Raw genomic sequence first — 22,120 nt, 5'->3', positions numbered from 1 at the left:
CTCAGGTCACGATCTCAGGGTTCTGGGATCGAGTCCCACATCGGGCTCTCTGCTCAGCAGGGAGCCTGCTTCCCTCTCTCTCTCTCTCTGCCTGCCTCTCCATCTACTTGTGATTTCTCTCTGTCAAATAAATAATAAAATCTTTAAAAAAAAAAAAAGAGCATCAATTTCAGAGTGGTACAGCCACTCTAGAAAACCATGGCAGTTCCTCAAAACCTTAAATAGTTACTTTAGGATTCAACAATTTACGTACACTCCCCAAAAACAATAAAAACATATTCACACCAAAAAACTGTACATGAATGCTCACAGCAGCGTTATTCACAACAGCCAAAACCAGTGGAAACAACCAACATGTCCTTCAACAGAAGAATAGGGAAACAAAAGGTTATCCATATAACGGACTGTAATTTGGCCACAGAAGGGAAAACATACTGATACAGGCAACAACACAGAGAAAACATTTTGCTAAGCGAAAAAAAGCCAGACACAAAGACCATAATGATTTGTATTTCTATGAAATGCCCAGAATAGGCAAATCTATACAGACTAAAAGATTAGTGGTTGGTTAGGGCTAAGGGGAAGGTGGGGGATAAGAAGGGTTAGCTGAGGGGCGCCTGGGTGGCTCAGTGGGTTAAAGCCTCTACCTTCAGCTCGGGTCATGATCCCAGGGTCCTAGGATCGAGCCCCACATCAGGTTCTCTGCTCAGCAGGGAGCCTGCTTCCTCCTCTCTTTCCCTCTCTGCCTACTTGTGATTTCTGTCAAATAAATAAATAAAATCTTTAAAAAAAAAAAAAAAAAAGTCCCACAACAAGCTCTCTGCTCTGTGAGAAGTCTGCTTCTCCCTCTGACCCTACTTGTGTTCTCTCTCATTCTCTCTCTCAAATAAATAAATAAAATCTTAAAAAAAAAAAAAAAAAAAAGGCCATGAACAGATCCGTACAACACAGCTGCTAAATACTAAAACCTAGGCCTGCAAAACAGCACTCATGGTATCATTCCACGTATGTCAATAACCACATGTATAAAGCCAAAAAATAAAGCATGTTCAGAAAGTTTTTAACTGATGGAAAGTTTTTAACATTTTAAATGTCCTCGTCAATGGAAATTTTCACTTTGACTTTGTCTGGCTTTTTACATAAGCAGCATGTGTTTTGGTTTACAGAAATGAGAACTTTCAGTTCACACTTTTACATGCTAGCTAGCTTCTTTGCTTTCTTCACACAGCTGTACCGGCAGAAGGACTCAGAAGCCAACAAGAAAGAGTTCCTACCAGCTAAAAATGGGACAAACTGACTATCAGTAAAACAAAAATAGACTTGAGACACAAATTAGTATTATTAACTCAAGTATCGAGTATATAAACTCAAATATTTAAAACTATCTGTTACTGCTGGAAAACCAAGTCTGGTAAATAAGAAGAATCAAACGCTACTTTTCTTATAGATAATTAATCTCAGAGTAACCAAATAGTATATCTGCAGAAGTTTTTCTTTATAAAAGTGTTGCAATTAATAAATGAGAAGAAAAGAACTGAAAAGTCACCCTTTTTGCTTCCCTTCATAAAACGGATTTCTTAAAAACTATGGATGTTAAACTACAAAAGGAAATCAAATGCATGCCTCCTGACAGACATCTGTACCTATTAAGTATTCTCGCTTAAAGAGAAGTTGGGGAGGTGGGGGATGGGTAGAAAATCTGAATACGGCCAAGCCTTTTGTGGTCTCAACCTTGGCAACACAGCTGCATCACATGAAGAGCTTATAATACAAAAGCCTGGGCCCTAACCCTAGAGTTATGATTTAATTAGTCTAAAATACAGCCTGGACATTAAAATTTTTTATGAAACTCCCCAGGTGGTTCTAAGAAGCAGCAATGGTGAAGATCCCTGCTCTAGACTTAACCACCAATTCACAGGTATATAAAGAACTAAGAAACAAAACTACCAACTATGAGGGTAGAATCAACTAATCTATTATGACAGAACAATAAAGAATCCAGGGTTTTTTTTTTTTTAAAGATTTTATTTATTTATTTGACAGAGAGAAATCACAAGTAGATGGAGAGGCAGGCAGAGAGAGAGAGAGAGAGAGAGAAGCGGGCTCCCTGCTGAGCAGAGAGCCCGATGCAGGACTCGATCCCAGGACCCTGAGATCATGACCTGAGCCGAAGGCAGCAGCTTAACCCACTGAGCCACCGAGGCGCCCTAAAGAATCCAGTTTATTCAACATATAACTAAGTTAAGAAAATGGAGTTAGAACCCAAAGATTAAGAGATTTAAGAGTGGGGCGCCTGGGGACCCCTTGTGGCTCAGTTAAGCATCTGCCCTTGGCTCAGGTCACGATCCCAGGATCCTTGGATCAAGTCACCCGAGCAGGGAGTCCACCTCTCCCTTTCCGTCTGTCTGCCACGTTCCCAGTCTGTGCTTTGTAAAATTTAAAAAAAAACTAAATGCAACTCTTGACTTTGGTAATGTGAGTCTGACCATGTGAGTGTAGAGATTACTTTTAAAAAAAGGAAAAAAAAAAAAAAAAGAATCATTAAACAAAAAAAAAAAGGCTTAAGAGAAATCAACCAACTGTGAAATATGGACCTTACTTGGATATAATGTTGGAGGGTTGATATACAGAGGAAATAAGATTGGACATAAACTGATCATTGTTGAAGTGCGGTGATAGGCTCGTGGGCCTATCACATCACATACTCTGTACATTTGTATATGCTTGAAACTATCCACTTTAGAAAGCTTTAAGAATCTGAAACATTTTTTGAAGATCTAATATGGCTGAAGAATAAGCATATAGTTCATACAAATCAGTAAGAAAATGAAAATTGCTTCCAATATTTTTTAAAAGACACTTTTAAGAAAATGAGAAAACTAACAAATGAGATGACTGGAAGCAATTAATTGCAAAGCACACCTCTGCTAAAAAGCTTGTATCTCGGTGTGTGTGTGCGAATCTCACAAATCTCAAAACTCAGTAAGAAAACTAATTTTTAAATGTCCAAAAGATTTAAATATTTATTTCAGAGAGAGCGAGAGAGAGTGCGTGTAGGTGTGCATGCATGTGGGGGGAGGGGCAGGAGAGGGAGAGAATCTCAAGTAGACTCCCCACTGAGTGCAGAGCCCAATGCAAGGCTCGAACCCATCACCCTGAGAACATGACCTGAGCCAAAATCAAGAGTTGGAGCTCAACCGACTGACATACTCAGGTGTCCCAAATGTTCAAAAGACTGAAATAGAACACTCCAAAAAAATCTATGAATAGCAACTACATGAAAAAAAATGGGTTTTTTAGTAATGAGGGAAATGCAAATTAAAACCACAATGAGAAGGACACCTGGGTGGCTCAGTCAGTTAAATATCTCCCTTGGGCTCCGGTAGTGATCCCAAGGTCCTGGGACTTGCTCAGCAGGGAGTCTGCTTCTCCCTATCCCTCTGCCCCTCCCCCCTCACACACAAGCACTCTCTAATAAGTTTAGAATTTTTAAAAAGTAAAAGTTTTTAAAAACCCACAATAAGATAACACTTCATACCCTTTAAGGTGGCTAAAATAAGGATGGTAAAAATGTAAAGAAGTTGGAATCATTATTAATAGCCAGTGGGAATATAAAATGATGCAATCACTTTGGAAAACAGTTTGGCAGGGCCTCAAAACATTAAGCATAGGGTAACCACAGGTCCTTATCAAAGAAACAGCATATGCCCACATAAAAACCCATATACAAATGTTCACAGCAGCATTATTCACAATATTTGAAAAGTGGAAACCATCCAAATGTCCATCAACTGATGAATGAACAAAATGCTGTAGCTATGTAATGGAATACTATTCAGCAATAAGAAAGAATGAAGTACCAGTAATATTTAATTTGATATAATTACACAGAAATTTATTTATAGATGTGTATATACACCGGGTAGTATATACAAATGTATTTCCTTGCTGTCAGCTGGGAGAACCCAGAAGCCATGACACCCCAGTGGTAATGGTCATTCCCACTGCCCAGGTTTCTTGGTTACTAATTCCATTCTCCAATATAAAGAGCCACAGCTCCCTAAAGAAATGGCAGATTCTAGGACTAGAGCAAGAATTATACAAGGTGGGGCGCCTGGGTGGCTCAGTGGGTTAAAGCCTCTGCCTTCGGCTCAGGTCATGATCCCAGGGTCCTGGGATCGAGCCCCACATCGGGCTCTCTGCTCAACAGGGAGCCTGCTTCCTCCTCTCTCTCTCTGCCTGCCTCTCTGCCTACTTGTGATCTCTGTCTGTCAAATAAATAAATAAAATCTTTAAAAAAAAAAAGAATTATACAAGGTGATTGTGAATACTGTGTGCTATCAGACAGTAAAAAAAAAAAAGTTCTCAAACACACACACACACACACACACACACACACACACACACACCGGTTAGAGTACCACAGGGAGACAGGTACCAACTGAAAGCTCCTGGCAGCCAAAGCTGGAACAGTATCAACAAAATAAATATTGGGTTATAACTCAAGATACAAAATAAATATCCATAAATCTAAATGACTGAATAAATCAATGAGGGAGAATAAACAAATGTCCATTGAGAAAAATTCCAAATAATTTATGTTAGGTATTCTGCCCTCAAGGAGGTAAAGCATAACTCCCCATTCCTGGAGTGTGGGTTATACACAGTGGCTTCCTTTCATTGAGTATAGTATGGAAAGGGGACTGGGACTGGGGACAGGTGGAGGAGCAGCTTTACAGTAAAACAATCTGACATACACTATTTTATCCAGGTGATCAAGCTTAGCATCAACAGTGATAAGTCATGTTGATAGTATATACTCTTGACATATACTATCAAGTATATGTGGCATTTTACCTCTGTGGCCTCCCCCCTCCCAGAACCAATCTAGTCTAATCATGAGAAAAGCTTCAGGTAAGTCCTCTAGAGACATTTTGCAGAATACCCACCAGTATTCCTCAAAATTGTCAAGGTCATCAAAAATAAGAAATACCCAGAAACTATCACAGCCAAGAGGAGACTAAGAAGACATGACAACTAAATGTAATGTGGTATCCTGGACAGGACCCAGGAACAGATGAGTAACATCTGAATGAAGTATGAACTTCAGTTTATTATAAACTAGGACCCAAAAAGGTTGGTTCATTAATTGTGACAAATGAACCATGCTAATGAAAGATGTTAGTAACAGGGGAGGACTGGCTGTGGGACATATATATGGGAACTTTCTGTACTACCTTTGTAATTTTTCTATAAACCTACCAACTATTCTAAAATTACAAGTTTGCTTTTAAAAAAAAGAGAGAAGAAGAAGTAGTAGTAGGCATCTGGCTGGCTCATTCGATAGAGCACACAACTCAGGGTCATGAGTTTAACCCCACATTGGACCCACATGGAGCCTAAACACACACACACACACACGGCACTGATACATCCCACAATAACATGAACATTGAATAATTTTATTAGGTGGAAGAAGACAGTCACAAAAGGCTGCATACTGTATGATTCTGTGTATTTGAAATGTCAAGAATAAGCAAATCCAAAGACACAAAATAGATTAGCGGTTGCCAGGGACTGGTGAGAGGTGTGAAAGGGAAGTGAATCTTAAGGGTACAGGGTTGATTTGGGGGTGATGAAAATACCTAAAATTACATAGTGGTGATGTTCCATAACTCAAAGAATACATTAAAACCCTCTACGCTCTACACTTCAGGACTAAAGCTCTCAGAACTTAATGATGGGAACATAAAATATAATAGTAACTTCAGAAAATAGTTTGGCAGTTTCTTAAATATTAACATATACCTGTCTTATGACCTAGTAACTCCAGCCCAAAATTCACAATGGAATCCTAACTTAGCTATAAAAAGGAATGCGCTCCGGGGCGCCTGGGTGGCTCAGTGGGTTAAGACCTCTGTCTTCGGCTTGGGTCATGATCCAGGATTCTGAGATTGAGTCCTGCATTGGGCTCTCTGCTCAGTGGGGAGCCTGCTTCCCCCTCTCTCTCTGCCTGCCTCTCTGCCTACCTGTGATCTCTGTCAAATAAATAAAATCTTTAAATTAAAAAAAAAAAAAAAAAAAAAAGAAGAAGAATCCGCTACTGATTCATACAGTATGGGCAGATCTCCAATTATGCTGACTGAAAGAAGCCAGACCTAAAGAGTACATAAGACTCTTACTAAAACTCTAGACAACCAGCAAACTAACTTATAGCGATAGAAAGTGGAATAGTAGGTGCTTGAGAGGAAGGATGCGATACAAAAGGGCACAAGGAAGCTTTGGGCAATAACTATGTTCATTATCATTTATGATGGTGGTTTCACAGGTAAATACTCACACCAAAATTTAAATTGTATGTTTTACGGAGCACGCCTGGGTGGCTCAGTTGGTTAAGTGTCTGCCTTAGTCGTGATCCCAGAGTCCTAGGATCCAGCACCAAATCGACTCCCTGCTCAGCAAAGAGCCTGCTTCTCCCTTGCCCTGTGCTCATGATCCCTTCTCTCTTCCAAATAAATAAAATCTTTAAAAAAACAACAACAACAAAAAAAACAAAAACAAAACTTAAGTCGTATGCTTTAAAAATGGGTAATTTAGTCTGTCAATCATACCTCAATAAAACTATTAAGAAAAGATCTAGTATAGTTTAAGTTGTTACAAATCATTAAGAAAATGAGAATTGCTACCAATGTTTGACATGAGAAAAGGCTCTAAGGTTTAAGAGAGAAAAATAAATGTAGGAAATCACATGCAATAGGATCAGTGCTGTTTCATGAAATTGTTAATTCACACAGGTGGAAAAAGAAATTAGATGATCTATCTTTACTATCTGCATTATAAATACGGTTTATCCAGTTAGTATGAAAGTATTGTCAGACATACACTGTTGGAGTAGAGGCCAGAAAGAGAAATTACAGCCCAAGACAAACGGTCTGTATGCATTTAGAAAGTTTCACTACTGGTCAAAGCTAGGTAAACATGTCAAATGAAATACTACTACCGATTTTTGCAGATAAAATTGGCTAAGACTTTAAGTATAAAAAAGTACAGAATTTAGGGATGCCTTGGTGGCTCAGCTGGTTGAGTGTCTGCCTTAGCTCAGGTCACGGTCCAGGGTCCTGGGATTGAGCCCTGAGACAAGTCAGAGTCAGGTTCCATGCTCAGCAGGGAGCCTGCTTCTCCCTCTCCCTCTGCTGTTCCCCCTGCTTATGCTCTCTCTCACACTTTCTCTCTCTAATAAACAAATTAAAAAAATCTTTTTTAAGAAAGTATACAACTTATACAAAAGTTTTGTAACTGCAAACATTCTAAAAGTTCACACTCCAATATGTTATTTCAATTATGGTATACCTGCATAAAAATGAGAATATACCAAGCCTTTTTTATCACTGACTTCTCAAATTTTATCCAATGAATCTATATTCCTTACAAGAGGGGGAGGACATGGGACGCCTGGGTGGCTCAGTTGGTTGAGCAGCTGCCTTCGGCTCAGGTCATGATCCCAGCGTCCTGGGATCGAGTCCCACATCGGGCTCCTTGCTCCGCAGGGAGCCTGCTTCTCCCTCTTACTCTGCCTTCCACTCTGTCTGCCTGTGCTCGCTCTCGCTCTCTCTCTGACAAATAAATAAATAAAATCTTTAAAAAAAAAAAAAAAACAAGAGGGGGAGGACATTTTAGGTCATTCCTTTTATCAGAGCTCTGGAAAAAAGCTGAAAGCTGTTCAAAACCAATATACCAACTGATTAAGAGCTGACCTGCCCTTCGACTGACCAACACATAAAGGATACAGATGAAGCAACTGAGCCGAAGGCAAGCAAAGAATACGACTAGGTTGCGGTAAATTACTACACCTCTACCAGGCAGAGCTGCTTGGAAGATCTGGGTGGCAGGCAACCCCTCCATGACATCCCCATTCTTGCACACAAATGAAATCTCTCATATGTCAGCTAGAACTAAACACAGAGTCTTTAAGTACACTACCATCCTTATCCCTTTCCCTCCCTTGTGGGCACACAGATCCCAGAGTCACAATAATATAGCACACAAGACTCACACTTCTGTAAAGAAAACTAATCACCTTGGTTTGGTCTTTGCCTTTCTTTAATCTCAATTTTGTGGCTACTGAAATAGCTTTACTCCCTTCATAACACTCTCAGTTTGTCAGGGCGTGCAAGGGCTGTGATGGGCTTTTAAAGATACTCAGACATTCTGACGGATAACTGGGAGCCCATGCAGATCTGTTTTTTACCTTCTTCGTAGAGCCCCAAACAAAAAACAAAACTGAGAACTGTGTTAACAGTGACCAAGGAACTACTTCCTTAGAAGCTGATACCATGAGGGACACCTGGGTGGCTCAGTTGGTTAAGCTTCCAACTCTTGATTTCAGCTCAGGTCACAATCTCAGGGTTGTAAGATCAAGCCCCTTATGATTCTCTCTCTACCTCTGTCCAGCTCCCACCCCTCCCCCCAACACACACACACTCAGGAAATGAAGTATCAAGTATCATCAAACCAAGGCAAAATAACAGGAATATTTCATCCAAATGATTTTCAACATACACACTGTGCATAGAAATAAAATAAAAGCTAACAGTTGTCTGTAGACAAGCCCAGTACATACTCTTGTTGGATAAACTGTAACACACACAAGGTAGAATAAAATCAAGAGGAGTAAGGACCTGTACAGGACAAAGGAACAAAGTAACGTTACTTTTTTTTTTTTTTTTTTAAGATTTTTATTTATTTATTTATTTATTTGACAGAGAACACAAGTAGGCAGAGAGGCAGGCAGAGAGAGAGAGAGAGAGAAGCAGGCTCTGCACTGAGCAGAGAGCCCGATGCGGGGCTCGATCCCAGGACCCTGGGATCATGACCTGGGCCGAAGGCAGAGGCTTTAACCCGCTGAGCCACCCAGGCGCCCCAACGTTACTATTTTTATGTGACTGTTCACTGACCACCACTTCTAGCCCTTACTCGTAAATGCATTTAGTTCAAGAAGCAAGTACATTCATTGCTAAGCATCTGAAAACAAAGCTAAAAATTGAACAACCCAGTAAGTCTCATTAATAGGCATCCTAGGGGGGCGCCTGGGTGGCTCAGTGGGTTAAGCCACTGCCTTTGGCTCAGGTCATGATCTCAGGGTCCTGGGATCGAGTCCCGCATCGGGCTCTCTGCTCAGCAGGGAGCCTGCTTCTCTCTCTCTCTGCCTGCCTCTGAATCTACTTGTGATTTCTCTCTGTCAAATAAATAAATAAATAAATCCAAAAAAAAAAAAAAAAAAAGGCATCCTAGGATTTTACAGCATAAAATACAATACTCTCCGGGGCATCTGGATGGTTCAGTCGACTGAGCCTCTGATTCTTGGTTTCAGCTCAGGTCATGATCTTGGAGTTCTGGGATTAATCCCCAAATAGGGCTAAGCCCTCAGCAGGGAGTGTGCTTTGGATTCTCTCTGTGCCTCTTCCTCGGCCCTCCCCACCACACACCCTCTCTCAAACAAATAAATATTTAAAAAAGAAAGAAAGAAAGAAAGAAAGAAAAAAAAAAAAAAAAACCATAGCGCTCTCAGATTAAAACATACAATGAGGATTCTGAGGCTTAAACGAGGCTCAGTGGGAAAAGAGTTTCTGCTAGAGTCCCCCTGCTATGGAAGGAAGGAGGCATGGCAACCTTGGACTTCCCACCATTGATCCTTATCAGTGGACTGGATCCTAGAGAGGCCACACAGTAACTGCATGCAACAGGTACACAAACCTACACACACTTTTATGAATTTTTGGTATAAATGGAACAACAATGAATCTTACACATGTGTATACCACAATTTTGGGGGTGTATCTGATTTTAGGAACTAATTAGTCTTACTGAGAGTCTCATTTTCTGAAAGGAAGAAACCGTCAATCCAGTTCACACACCAAGATCTTTTAGATACCAAAACTTGCATGACTAACAACTACGGTTTGCCCCCCAAGATTTTATTTATTTATTTAACAGAATGAGAGACAGTGAGAGAGGGACCACAAGCGGGGGAGTGGGAAAAGGAGAAGCAGGCTTGCCGCAGAGCAGGGAGCCCAATGCGGGACTCGATCTGGGAACAGGACCTGAGCCGAAGGAGGATGCTTAATGACTGAGCCACCCAGGTGCCCCAACTAACAACTACTTACCAAAAGGATAAAGCAATTTACAAAAGACAATCAACACAAGATTTTTTTTTTTTTTTAAATTTCAGTGAAGGAAAAATAAAGCCAGGGGAAATTCAGGGTTAAAAAAGATTAGTATGAAGTCAGTGGTAAAGTTAAAATTCTATACTGTAAGGTAGAGGTGACCCTTAGACGCAGGAAGAAACAACACAGCAAGCAGAGAACGCACTCAGCAGAAAATAGCTCTTGCAAGCAGAAAGCCTCTATCATGTACTACGAAGCTTTGTCTCTTGCAGCAGAGGGAAGGATATGAGCATAGGTCCTCTTATTAAACAAACATTAATCTAACAGCAAGTCAGAGTAAAATTCCTAGCATACAGAAACAAAGCTGTGTCTGATGAAATACTCGCCCATGTTTAGTTAGGCAAGAAACCAACACGATTAAGTCATGTCTTTCATGGAAAAGAAATCATGAAGATTACTTGAAATCAGAAATACTTGTTCAGCTGGGCAACTTCAGGCCCAGTTCAACAATACTGGAATACTGGAAGTGTGCAGAACATGTTCAGGGCTGACGGGCACCAGATTTGCTGAGAAAGGAGAGCACAGAGGTAATGACGGGTGTTAATTCAGGAGGGCTTAGCATTAATCTACCCTAATGAGGCCGGCATCTGGGGGCACAGCCCAATCGGTAACAGTCATAGAGCGCATCACTGGGTGATGCTTCTCAGTTCATTGTGACTCATTTCTTCAACACTAAAGTCTGAAGCTTTTCTTTAAAAGAGAAAAAAAAAAAACAACAACAAAAAAAAAAAACAAGCTTCCTCCAAAACATTAAGTTAAATTTTAAGTAAATTCTATCAGAAAGTTTAACCAAAAACATCAACTACTGAAAACAAGTAGCCAAAGCAAGATAAAATACCTGCAAGGTTTCTCTCTCAAACACAACCTGCTTGTGAAGAGCCCAACATAGCTTCAATAAATTGAAACAAGATTTCAATTTATTCCCACAAAATACACAAATACATCATTAAAAAGAAGAAACAAAAACAAAACTTCAGGAGCTGATCTGTACTTCAATAAAACTCAATGACCTGGGACAAAAAATTCACATTCTTCTTTTTTTTCTTAAGTTTATTGAAGTCATCTCTACACCCAACGTGGGGCTTGAACTCATGACCACACTCTCCTCTGAATGAGCTTGTCAGGCACCCCTACCTTATAACATTTTTTTTATATCTACCTTCTCTACCCCTTCCCCAAATCCAGTGGGATTATTATCATTTTTTAAAATCTATTACAGACTTGGGGAACTTGGGTGGCTCAGTCATTTAAGTGTCTGATTTCGGCTTAGGTCATGATCTCAGGGTTCTGGGATCGGTCCCATGTCAGGCTTCCAGCTCTACCCTCTCCCTATCCCTCTGCCTCTCTCCTGCCACTTGTGCTCTCAAATAAATAAAATCTTTAAAAAACAAAAAAACATGGGGTGCCTGAGTGGCTCAGTCCTTAAGCATCTGCCTTCAACTCAGGTCATAACCCCAGGATCTTGGGATGGAGACCCTCATTGGGCTCCTTGCTCAATGGGGAGCTTGCTTCTCCCTCTCCTACTCCCCCTGCTTGTGTTCCCTCTCTTACTGTGTCTCTCTTTATCAAATAAAAAAATAAAATCTTAAACAAACAAACAAAACACAGAGGAGCCAGGAATGGGAGAAGAGGCAAGGCTCAGCAGCTCTGGGAAGTGAGATCAAAATGGCACTAGGCCCAGGAGAGCACCGTTTGGTCAACTGGCCAAGGCAAAACCAGAGATGAGGCACATGTAAGCATCACCTTGAACCTCACGTTGGACTGCTGCAGTCTTTTCTCTTAGACGTCAAAAGGCACCAAGTTATTAACTGGCCTGATACAAACATGTGTCTCCTTCTCCCTTGTTATCTGAGGGAATGCCACATCCTCTACACAAAATGACAAGCTGTGCTCTGATCAGAGGTCCCTCTAGTTTTGAAGAACTTAGTCTTGATGTGTTTCCCTGTGATTAGAGTCCCCATGCTTAGGATCGCAGCCCAACCCCTTACCTGACCTCGAGTGCTGACCACATGGAGGCCCTACTGTGGCAGTCTGAATTAATGGTCCGAAATGTGTATCCCTCCTAGTCCCTGAAACCTGTGAATGTTATCTCGTATAGCAGAGGAGACTTCGCAGACGTAATTAACAAGTCTTGAGACAAGGAGAACATCCAAGTGATCACATGGATCATTATCAAAGGGGCACAAGAGGAGTCCAAAGTCAGAGAGAAGGTCAGGTAACAAAGGATGCAGAGACCGGAGCGATGCCATCTGAAGACGGAGCAAGAGGCCGCAAGCCAGGGAGCACAGGTGGCCTCTAGAAGCTACAAAAGGCAAGGAGATGTATTCTCCTCTGGAGTCTCCGGAAGGAATCAGCCCTGCCAACACCGTGACTTTAGCCCAGTGAGGCTCACTTCAGACTCCTGGCTTCTAAAGCTGTAAGTAAATAAATGACTGCTGTTTTAAGCCACCAAGTTTGTGGTAACTTATTACAGTAGCAAGAGGAAACTAATACACCTATGTTCATGTGTAGCAGGTCAAACGAAATTTTCTGTGCCATCAGTCACCTCAAATTGCTTAAAAATAATCCAGAAAATATAATAACAACAAAGTTAAGGAATACAGATAAAACTAGAATGAGGACGCTGATCATCTTTAAAGCTAGATACATGAAGGTTCATTATGTTATTTTCTCTAGGTGTGTATATTTCAAAACTCCCCAAATACAGAATTTTAGAAGCCATTTTTAAATTCCTAAGGAAGGTACCACATTTTACAACTTCCCCAACATCCTGGGGTGCTCTAATCAAGACCACAGCCTGCATGACTTAAACAACCGAAATTTATTTTTCACAGTTCTACAGGCTGGAAGTCCAAGACTAGACCCCGGCATGGTGGGGGCCTTGGTGAGGACCCTGCTCCTGGTTACAGACAGTCCCTTTCTTGCTCCATCCTCACGAGGCAGAGAGCAACCACCGCTGTGTCTCTTCTCATAAGGGCACTAATTCCCTTCCCAGGGCTCTACTCTCATGACCTCATCATCTCCCAAAGGTTCCACCTCCAAATACCCTCACAGGGATAGGGGATTCAACAGGAATTCTGGGGAGACCCAAACATTCAGTCCATAGCACCCACGAAGGCCAGATGAGCCAACTGTTCGTCCAACACTGGATCAAGAGGTTATTTCTGTATTTAACACACACTGGATACACGTGATTTAAAAAGCACACACCCTTAAACATGCTCTCAGTATGTATGAGAGGCACAGAGAGGCTGAGTAACTGAAGAAACAGTCCTCCTTCCCATAACCCATTTCTCTAGGATGGAGAATCATGGAACAAAACGATGTACAAGAATTCTCCACCCAAATTTTTTTTTTTTTTGCTCATCACATATACATAAATCCAACTAAAATGAACACATTTCTAACACAGCTCAACTCCACAGAAGCTGAACAATAAAACAGCCTCTGCACTCTATCTGAACCAAGTTTTGGCCTCAGAACCATCACTGGCTTTGTCCTGCTCCTCCCGGGCCCACATCCTGAGAGCAACAGGGCTTCTTCAAAGACCACCATCACCTCTGTCACACACATAGCACAACCAAAGGAAGCCATTCCAGCAAGGCGGGGGGGGGGGGGGGGGGGGCGGGCAGGTAATAAAATCACATCCTTCAACTGAATTGTGTTTGTTCTATGCACCACCTAAATGCACCAGCATCTCCATTTCACTTGAGAACAACTGTAAAAGCCACCTTGGGACTCTGCCTAGATTCACTGCAAAAATACTTCCATGAACACGCCAGAGCCAACCCGATGCATCACAGAAGGATGGCACAGAACGGAGTTGGCTGGAAGAGGGGAGGTATTCAAAACACTAAAACCAAACTCAGATTTGTAACCCACCTTTGAAAGAAAGGTCCCTATGAAAACCAGATCATTGCTCTGCTATTCAAGAGGAACCCAGAAGGTTAAGAAAACAAAGATGGTCATGGAGAATACAGAGTCACTTTGGCAACACTGGCTCACCTCCCCAGCAGTGTTCGCCTTCTCCCTGCAGGAGGAGCAGCTGCGGGCCACCGCTGAGGGGTTCTGCCATCGGTGCCACCAACATGAGCTGCTGAAGCACTTTATGATCCTGGACCATTCCTGACTTGTAATGGGAATGATCTTCAATCACTATGACACTCACAGTATGAACAAACAGAACAGGAAGTCTTCTAAAATTAAGGTTAGAAAAGTCACTGCTCCCCTCTGGGTTTGCACGGAGAAAACAGTGGATTTTCAGTATATAAAACTAAAGTGAAATCAAAAACAGTTTGAGTTATGCCTGCTAAACTACACCGCAAATTCGTATCACAGAATAAAAAAAAGCATAGTAGCAAAGGCAGTTAAACTCATTTCCATGATTTCACACTACAACAGTTTGGTAAAATGTAGTATTTATGGGGGTGCCTCGATGGCTCAGTCAGTTGGGCATCTAACTCTTGTTTCGGCTCAAATCTTGATCTCATGGGTAGTGGGATCCACCCCTGCAAAGCGATGAGTCTGTTTGAAGGACTCTCTCCCTCTGCCCCTCCCCTCTTCACTCATGCTCACGTGCTCTAAAATAAATAAAAATCGTAAAAAACAAAAACAAAACCCGGGGCACCTGGGTGGCTCATTCATTAAGCGTCTGCCTTCAGCTCAGGTCATGATCCCAGGGTCTTGGGATCACGCCCTGCACTGGGCTTCCCTGCTCAGAGGGGAGCCTGCTTCCCCCTCTGCCACTCCCCTTGCCTGTGTTCCGTCTCTCACTGTGTCTGTCAAATAAATGAATTTTTTTAAAGATTTATTTATTTATTTATTTATTTGACAGAGATCACAAGTAGGCAGAGAGGCAGGCAGAGAGAGAGGAAGGGAAGCAGGCTTCCTGCTGAGCAGAGAGCCCGATGCCAGGCTCGATCCCAGGATCCTGGGATCATGACCTGAGCCTAAAGCAGAGGCCTTAACCCACTGAGCCATCCAGGTGCCCCAAATAAATGAATTTTTAAGATCTTAAAAAAGAAAACCTTCATTTTTTTTCTCTCTGAAATAGCAAAATAAAAATCTGTTTAAAAAATAAACATTTTTTAAAGTAATATTTATGGACAACAAAGGAGGTGTTGGGAATAGAGCATTTGGCTAGGAGAATGAGACTAAAATCTTCCAAGAGGAAGAATTCTTCTGAGGAGACAGAGAGGAAAATGAAGAGACCACACAGTGACAAGGTAAGTTCAGAAATGGAGATTAAGCATTTAGAAATTTTTACAGACTGCCAGACTGCTCTATTAATAAAAATCAGGGCTTGTCTTTTTGATGGACTTTAAAATTTTGTTTCTCCAGTAACTGTCATATTTTACAAAGTCAGTGACTGACTGGGGGGAGAAAAACAGTCCTTCCACACAACTGTGGAAGCAATGATCTAGAGCAGTAATTCTCAATGGAGAAAACTTCACTACTTAGGGAGTGGTTTTAGAAATCTTTGAGTCCACTGGGGTGGGGAAGGGAGTTTCATGGACTCTTGAATGTTAGAGACCAGAGATGTCAAACATTCTGAAGTGTGCAGGACAGTCTCACACCTGCAGATATACCCCAAGCCCTGCTTTGGAAGATTCTTGACATTCACATATGAAAAAAGCCTATTTACCTGAGCCTATAACCTAATTAAGTATTTACTGCTCAGTTTTTATATTCTTTTTTTAAAGATTTTATTTACTTATTTGACAGACAGAGATCACAAGTAGGCAGAGAGGCAGGCAGGGGTTGGGGGCGGAAACCAGGCTCCCCGCTGAGCAGAGAGCCCGATGCAGGGCTCAATCCCAGACCCTGAGATCATTACCTAAGCCGAAGTCAGAGCCTGAACCCACTGGGCCACCCAGGTGCCCCAGTTTTTATATTCTATTTTCCAAAACTGCAACTATCACGTAAATCAAGATGCACTTGTATTCTGATCTGCTTATAACCACAATACAAAAATCACTTAGCAAAAAAAAAAAAAAAGAAGAAGAAGAAAGAAAAAAGAAAATCACTTAGCTAAGAGCAACATAACTTGTAGTAGCCTATATATCCTACCCATATGTTAGTGTCCATTAGTGGTTCACTGAGGTTTTATTCTGTGTGTGGTATGAGCACATGATTATTTCATTATGCCTTAAGTTCCAGTCATGCCCAAGTATTTATGCACTGAAATATTATTCTGTATAAACTATTTCCCTTTTTTAAATTTCTCTTTTCTGGCATTACTACAACCTTATATTGATTTTTAAATTATATATGTAAATGGGTCCTATTTTCTGTGAATTTCATTTCAGGTCTATAATTGGAACATTAGAAAGTATTTGTTAAAAGGAGAAGGGGCGCCTGGATGGCTCAGTCAGATAAGCATCTGCCTCCGGCTGGGTCATGATCTCATGGGTCCTGAGATCAAGCCCTGCAGCATCAGGCTCCCTCAGCCGGGAGTCCACCGCTCCCTCTGCCTCTGCCCCTTCCCCTGGCTCATGTTCTCTTGCTCACTCTGCCCTATATAAATCTTTAAAAAAAAGAAATAAATAAAAGGGTATAGTTCTGAGGGTTGAAAATGCAGCAAGTCTATTTAAATAAATATGTAAGTGCTCATTACAAGTCAAACATGGGAAGAAACCATCGTTTATCTAAATAAAAACATACTGATGAAGCTAGTGTTCAAAGTTTTAACGTGCTTATGTTTACATGAGAGATGACAGAACTACATAGCTTCTGGAGAGCATTGGCTAAGAACAGGGGCTTTAGAGTCAGACTGCCTGGCTGGAGTCTGGAGTCCCCCTCAGCCCATGCTAGCTGCAAGACCTTGTCAAGTCTCTGTATTTCTCACTCCATCTTAAGTGATTAGCATACTGCCTTGGCCATGATCTAGGCTCCCCCACACAAATGCTAAGTTGACATGAAACTTTAAGCAGAGTAGTAGTAAACGAAGAAGGAAGGGACAGCTAGGATTGTGATAGCAAGCCTAACACTGAGTAAAAACAAATGAATCAAATATGAGCCCCGCTTAAAAAAATAAAATAAAATAAATTTAAAAAAAAAAAAAAAAAGAAGAAGAAGAGGCACCTGGGTGGTTCAGTGGGTTAAGCCTCTGCCTTCGGCTCAGGTCATGATCCCAGGGTCCTGGGATGGAGCCCTGCATCAGGCTCTCTGCTCGGTGGGGAGTCTGCTTCCCCCTCTCTGCCTGCTTCTCTGCCTACTTGTGATCGCTCTCTGTTAAATAAATAAATAAAATCTTTAAAAAAAAAAAAAAAAAAAAGAGTGCCCTGCCATTCCCAATTGGTTTACTGTTCTAAACCCGTGCCTGGGCCCCTCTCCCCCCCCCCCCCGTGTTAACCCTGAATGTTTTGTTCATTCACATCAGAGGTAGGAAGCAACAGGAAAAGAGCAACAACAGGAGGTATTTACACACATAATTCTGAAATTTTCTCTTTGAGCATCACAAGCCCATCTTTAATGCTGAACTGCATGGACAGTTTAAATCATTTCTTTTTTTAAATGACAGCAAAGGTTTTGTTCAGCTTTAATTCAATTCAAGGGCAACCCTGGTCCTAAGTATGTGAGTAGTTATTCTACTCTTGAGAAATAAGTGATTCAACTCACCGCTTTTGAAATTCAAAAGGAACAAAACACTATAGTCAAAGGAACGATTCAAACTTGAGTAGATCCAGAAAAAATTGAGTGGGCATATTCTACCCTGCTTCTCTCATGAAATGCAGTGAAACAGCTGGACAGAATGTATGAAGCAACTGCCTAAAACTGAAAAGTAAATGACAGCAGATGGATAAGGCGATGTGAAATAACAGTGCACCTGAGGCAATTTATCACTCCTCCTGCTTCCCTCGGTGGGCTAAAGCCTGGACTCAGGACAGTTCAAAACCTGGAAACTGTTTCCGAACGCAAAGACAGAACTCTAAGAGAAGCCCCGTAGCTCTGGCTCGAGGAACAGGAAGGCAGTGCCCAGAACTCTGGAGAGGAGCTAAGGTTCCAAGGGGATGGGCTGAATCCCACTGCTTCTTTCTTCTATCTGCCAGCCACTTAGCCCCAGACATGGGTGCAGAGACAAGTGCACAACAAAGGCCCCAGCTTTTCTGGCTGAAGAACCAAAAAGGGAAGAAGCCCTTGGAAGTAAGAAAGTACTAATTAGACCATGGAAAGGGAGGAGCTCAGGAAAGCAACAGCATGAAGCTGTTCAGGAAGTCCTGGATTTAGTCTCAATACATGCATGCTTGCCTCTGAACCTCAACAGACTCTGAGTCTCAACAGAGCGGAGACCCAGGAAAGATCACCACGCAGGTCCCAAACTAGCTACCACTGGGTGGTGCACACATGAGACTGATCCAAAGAGGACTTTAAAGACTTCACAAATAGAAGTGAAATTGGATCCATAATCCACAAAAGGCTGGCTGCAACTTTCAGCCTGAAGCCAACTGGGTCAACTACATCCTAAAATGAAATTATTAACATTCTCCATAAGATCTGAACGAGACCCAGAGTCTCATAAATACTATAATCAAAATGTCCAAGATATAATCCAGAACTGCTTAGCATATGAAAATACAAAAACCTTAACTCATATGGGAAAGGACAATTAAATGTAAATGCCAAAAATCCACAGGCACAGAAATTATCCGACTTTAAAGAAACATTTATAAAAGTGTTCCACAAAGTGTGAGCACTCTTGTAAAAGAAGGACAGAAAATGGCCAAAAGGGGCACCTGGGTGGCTCAGTCGGTTAAGGATCTGTCTTCAGCTCAGGTCATGATCCCAGGGTCCTGGGATGGAGCCCCGCATCGGGCTCTCTGCTCAGTGGGGAGCCTGCTTCTCCTCCCTCCCTGCTCCCCCTGCTTCTACACTTGCACACTCTCTGTGTCAAATAAATACTTTAAGAGAGAGAGAGAGAGAGAGAAAATGTCCAAAAACTAGGAAATACAAATAAGAATTTAGAACCTAAATACAATCACCAAAATCAACTCACTGGATATGTTCAACAGACAATTGGAAACAGGAAACTGTCGCTGCTCATGAAGACCAGTGAATAGTAATTAGTCAATCAGAAAAAAATGAGAGAAAAAAGCTTCAATACAATCAAGAGGCTCAAAGACCTGTGGGAAAATACCAAAAGGCCCCACTTTCACATTATTGGTATCCTAGAAAGACAAGAAAAGTGTTTGCTGACAATATATTTGAATAAATGATGGCTGAAGATTTTCCAAATTTGGCAAAAGATATAAACCTATCTGAAAAGTGCAGTGAACCCCTGTGAGACAGTGGAAAATATATATTGGTCTCTGCCTTCTACTCTCTGGTACGGAGCCCTAAAACCCTTACCGTTTCCTAAGTGATAAGAACACTAGGAGCAGCTCTTATTTTAATATTTGTTCTTTGATGCAATCCTTGACGCAAGCTTCTAAAGCCCTTGTAAATTTCTAAGTGATTAGAGGACTAGGAGTACCTTTTGTTCTACTAAGGCATCTGTGGATGAGCTCCTAGATGGGGGCTGATCATGACAGACCACGCTAAGATTAGAAGTTTGGAATTTTTAGCCCCACCTCCCATCCTCCACAGAGAGTAAACCTGAAAATGGGGTTAATAATTGATCATACCTACATGAGGAATCCTCTATAAAATCCCAAGTGTTAGGGGTTCAGAGAACCTCCAAGTTAGTAAACAAACCCACACTAAGAGGGTGACACACCCCAACTCCACAGGGACAGAAGATCCCGTACTTTGGACCCTCCCAGACTTCACCCTATATGGATCTCTTTATCTGGCTGCTCATCCATAATCTTTACCATATGCTTTAAGAAACTAGTAAACACTTAAGTGCTTCTTTCCCTGAGGCCTGTGAGCCACTCTAGCAATTTAATTGAATCCAAAGAGGGACTCTCTGCAATCTCCTACCTATAGACAGTTGCTCAGAAGCACAGGTGATAGGGCACCTGGGTGACTTGGTCAGCTAAGCAGTGCACTCTTGATTTCAGCTCAGGTCATGATCTCAGGGTCATGGGATCAAGCGGCATCAGGCTCCACACTCAGTGGGGAGTCGGCCTGAGATTCTCTCTCCCCCAAAATTAATAAATAAGTCTTTAAAAAGAGAGAGAGAGAGAAAGAAAGAATAAGAAGAAACAACACAGTGATAACCTGGGCTTCTAACTGGCATCTGATAGGATCAGGAGAGCAGTCTTAGCCTTACTTTTAAGAGAGGTAGCCTTAACCTGTGAGGTCTGACACTACCTCCAGGTAGACAGTGTTAGAACTAAGTTAAAATTATAGGATACCCAGCTGGTGTCACAGAGAACTGCTAGCTGTGTGTGGGGACAAAACGCTACACATCTGGTGATGAGTAATGTCAGAAGGGAAGTCTATGTAATAAAATGAACATACAGAAAAGAAAAACACACAGGAGGGAAGAATTGGGTTTTTCACTACACAGGGAGAAAACTGGACTGTTTTCCTTCCACAACCTCAAACAGTGAACCCAAAGAAATTTATCTCCAGACACATCATAAACTAATTGTTGACAATGAAAGACAAAGAAAAACCCTGAAAGCAGCCAGAGAAAAATAATACATTACTTCTAGAGTAGTGGTTCTCAGCCGGGGATTATGCTGTCCCTAAGGGGGGATCTGCTGATGTCTACTGGCTTGATCCCAGGTTCCTGAGGTCATGATCTGAGCTGAAATCAAGAGTTGGATGCTTAACTGACTGAGCCACCCAGTTGCCTCCTTTATCCTTATCTTTTTTTTTTTTTTTAAGAATTTTATTTATTTGACACAGAGAGATCACAAGTAGGCAGAGAGGCAGGCAGAGAGAGAGGAGGAAGCAGGCTCCCCGCTGAGCAGAGAGCCTGATGTGGGGCTCGATCCCAGGACCCTGGGATCATGACCTGAGCCGAAGGCAGAGGCTTTAACCCACTGAGCCACCCAGGTGCCCCTATCCTTATCTTTTTTAAAAAATTTTATTTGAATTCAGTTAAATCATATATATTATTGGTTTCAGTTTTAACTCCCAGTTAACATACAGTGTAATATGAGTTTCAGGTGTACAATATAGTGATTCAACACTCCATACAACACCCAGTGCTCATCACAAATGCCCTCCTTAATCCCCACAACCTATTTAATCCTCTGTTGACATTTCTGATGATCGCAGGCAGGGAGGCTGCTGACATCTAACAGAGATGGGGTGCAAAACCCATCTGTAAGAAATTCAAAACTCTAATGTTACAGGTAGCCACAAAAGGATACAATAACATCTATCACGCAAAGGTACTTGAAAGAAAGCTGGGGTGGTATTTAATCTTGAAGCAGACTTCAGAGCAAAGAAAGCCATCAGGGATTAAAAAAAACATCAGGATAAAAGAGTCAATTCACTTTGAAGACAAAGCAATCCTAAATATATAAAGTCCTAACAACAGAGCATCAAAACATATGAAGCAAAAGGTGACAACTGTAAGAGAAATAGAAAAATCCATCATTATACTGAGAGATTTCAATACTTCACTCTTAGGAACGGATGGAATAAAGACACACAAAAATAACTTCATATACAAAACTGCTTTGCATTAACCAACCAGAACTATATGACATTTATAAAACATTCCACCCAACAACAGCATGAAACACTTGCCAAGATACACTGTATCTGTCCTGAAACTCAGACATAAAATAAAAAGGAACAGATTTTAAGGAAGTATACACATACAAGGTATATTCACTAGCCATAACGGAATGAAACTAGAAGTCTGTAACGAAAAGATAACAGGTAAACCTCCAATCATTTGGAAATTTAAACTACATACCATAACTAAATAAAAACAACAAAAATAACAACAACAAAAACCATGGGTCAAAGAGGAAAAATCTGAAGAGAAATAA

General features: G+C 41.4%; 1 protein-coding gene across 4 annotated transcripts in view; it reads right to left on the bottom strand.

Annotated features, from left to right (window-relative positions):
• Nucleotides 1-22,120, bottom strand: part of IGF2BP3 (insulin like growth factor 2 mRNA binding protein 3) — a 147,317-nt gene that overhangs the window by 58,569 nt on the left and 66,628 nt on the right. The window lies entirely within an intron of this gene.

Source organism: Mustela nivalis (assembly GCF_964662115.1).
Source record: "Mustela nivalis genome assembly, chromosome: 12".
NCBI lineage: Eukaryota > Metazoa > Chordata > Mammalia > Carnivora > Mustelidae > Mustela > Mustela nivalis.
This window is presented reverse-complemented; position numbering and strand designations above follow the sequence as displayed.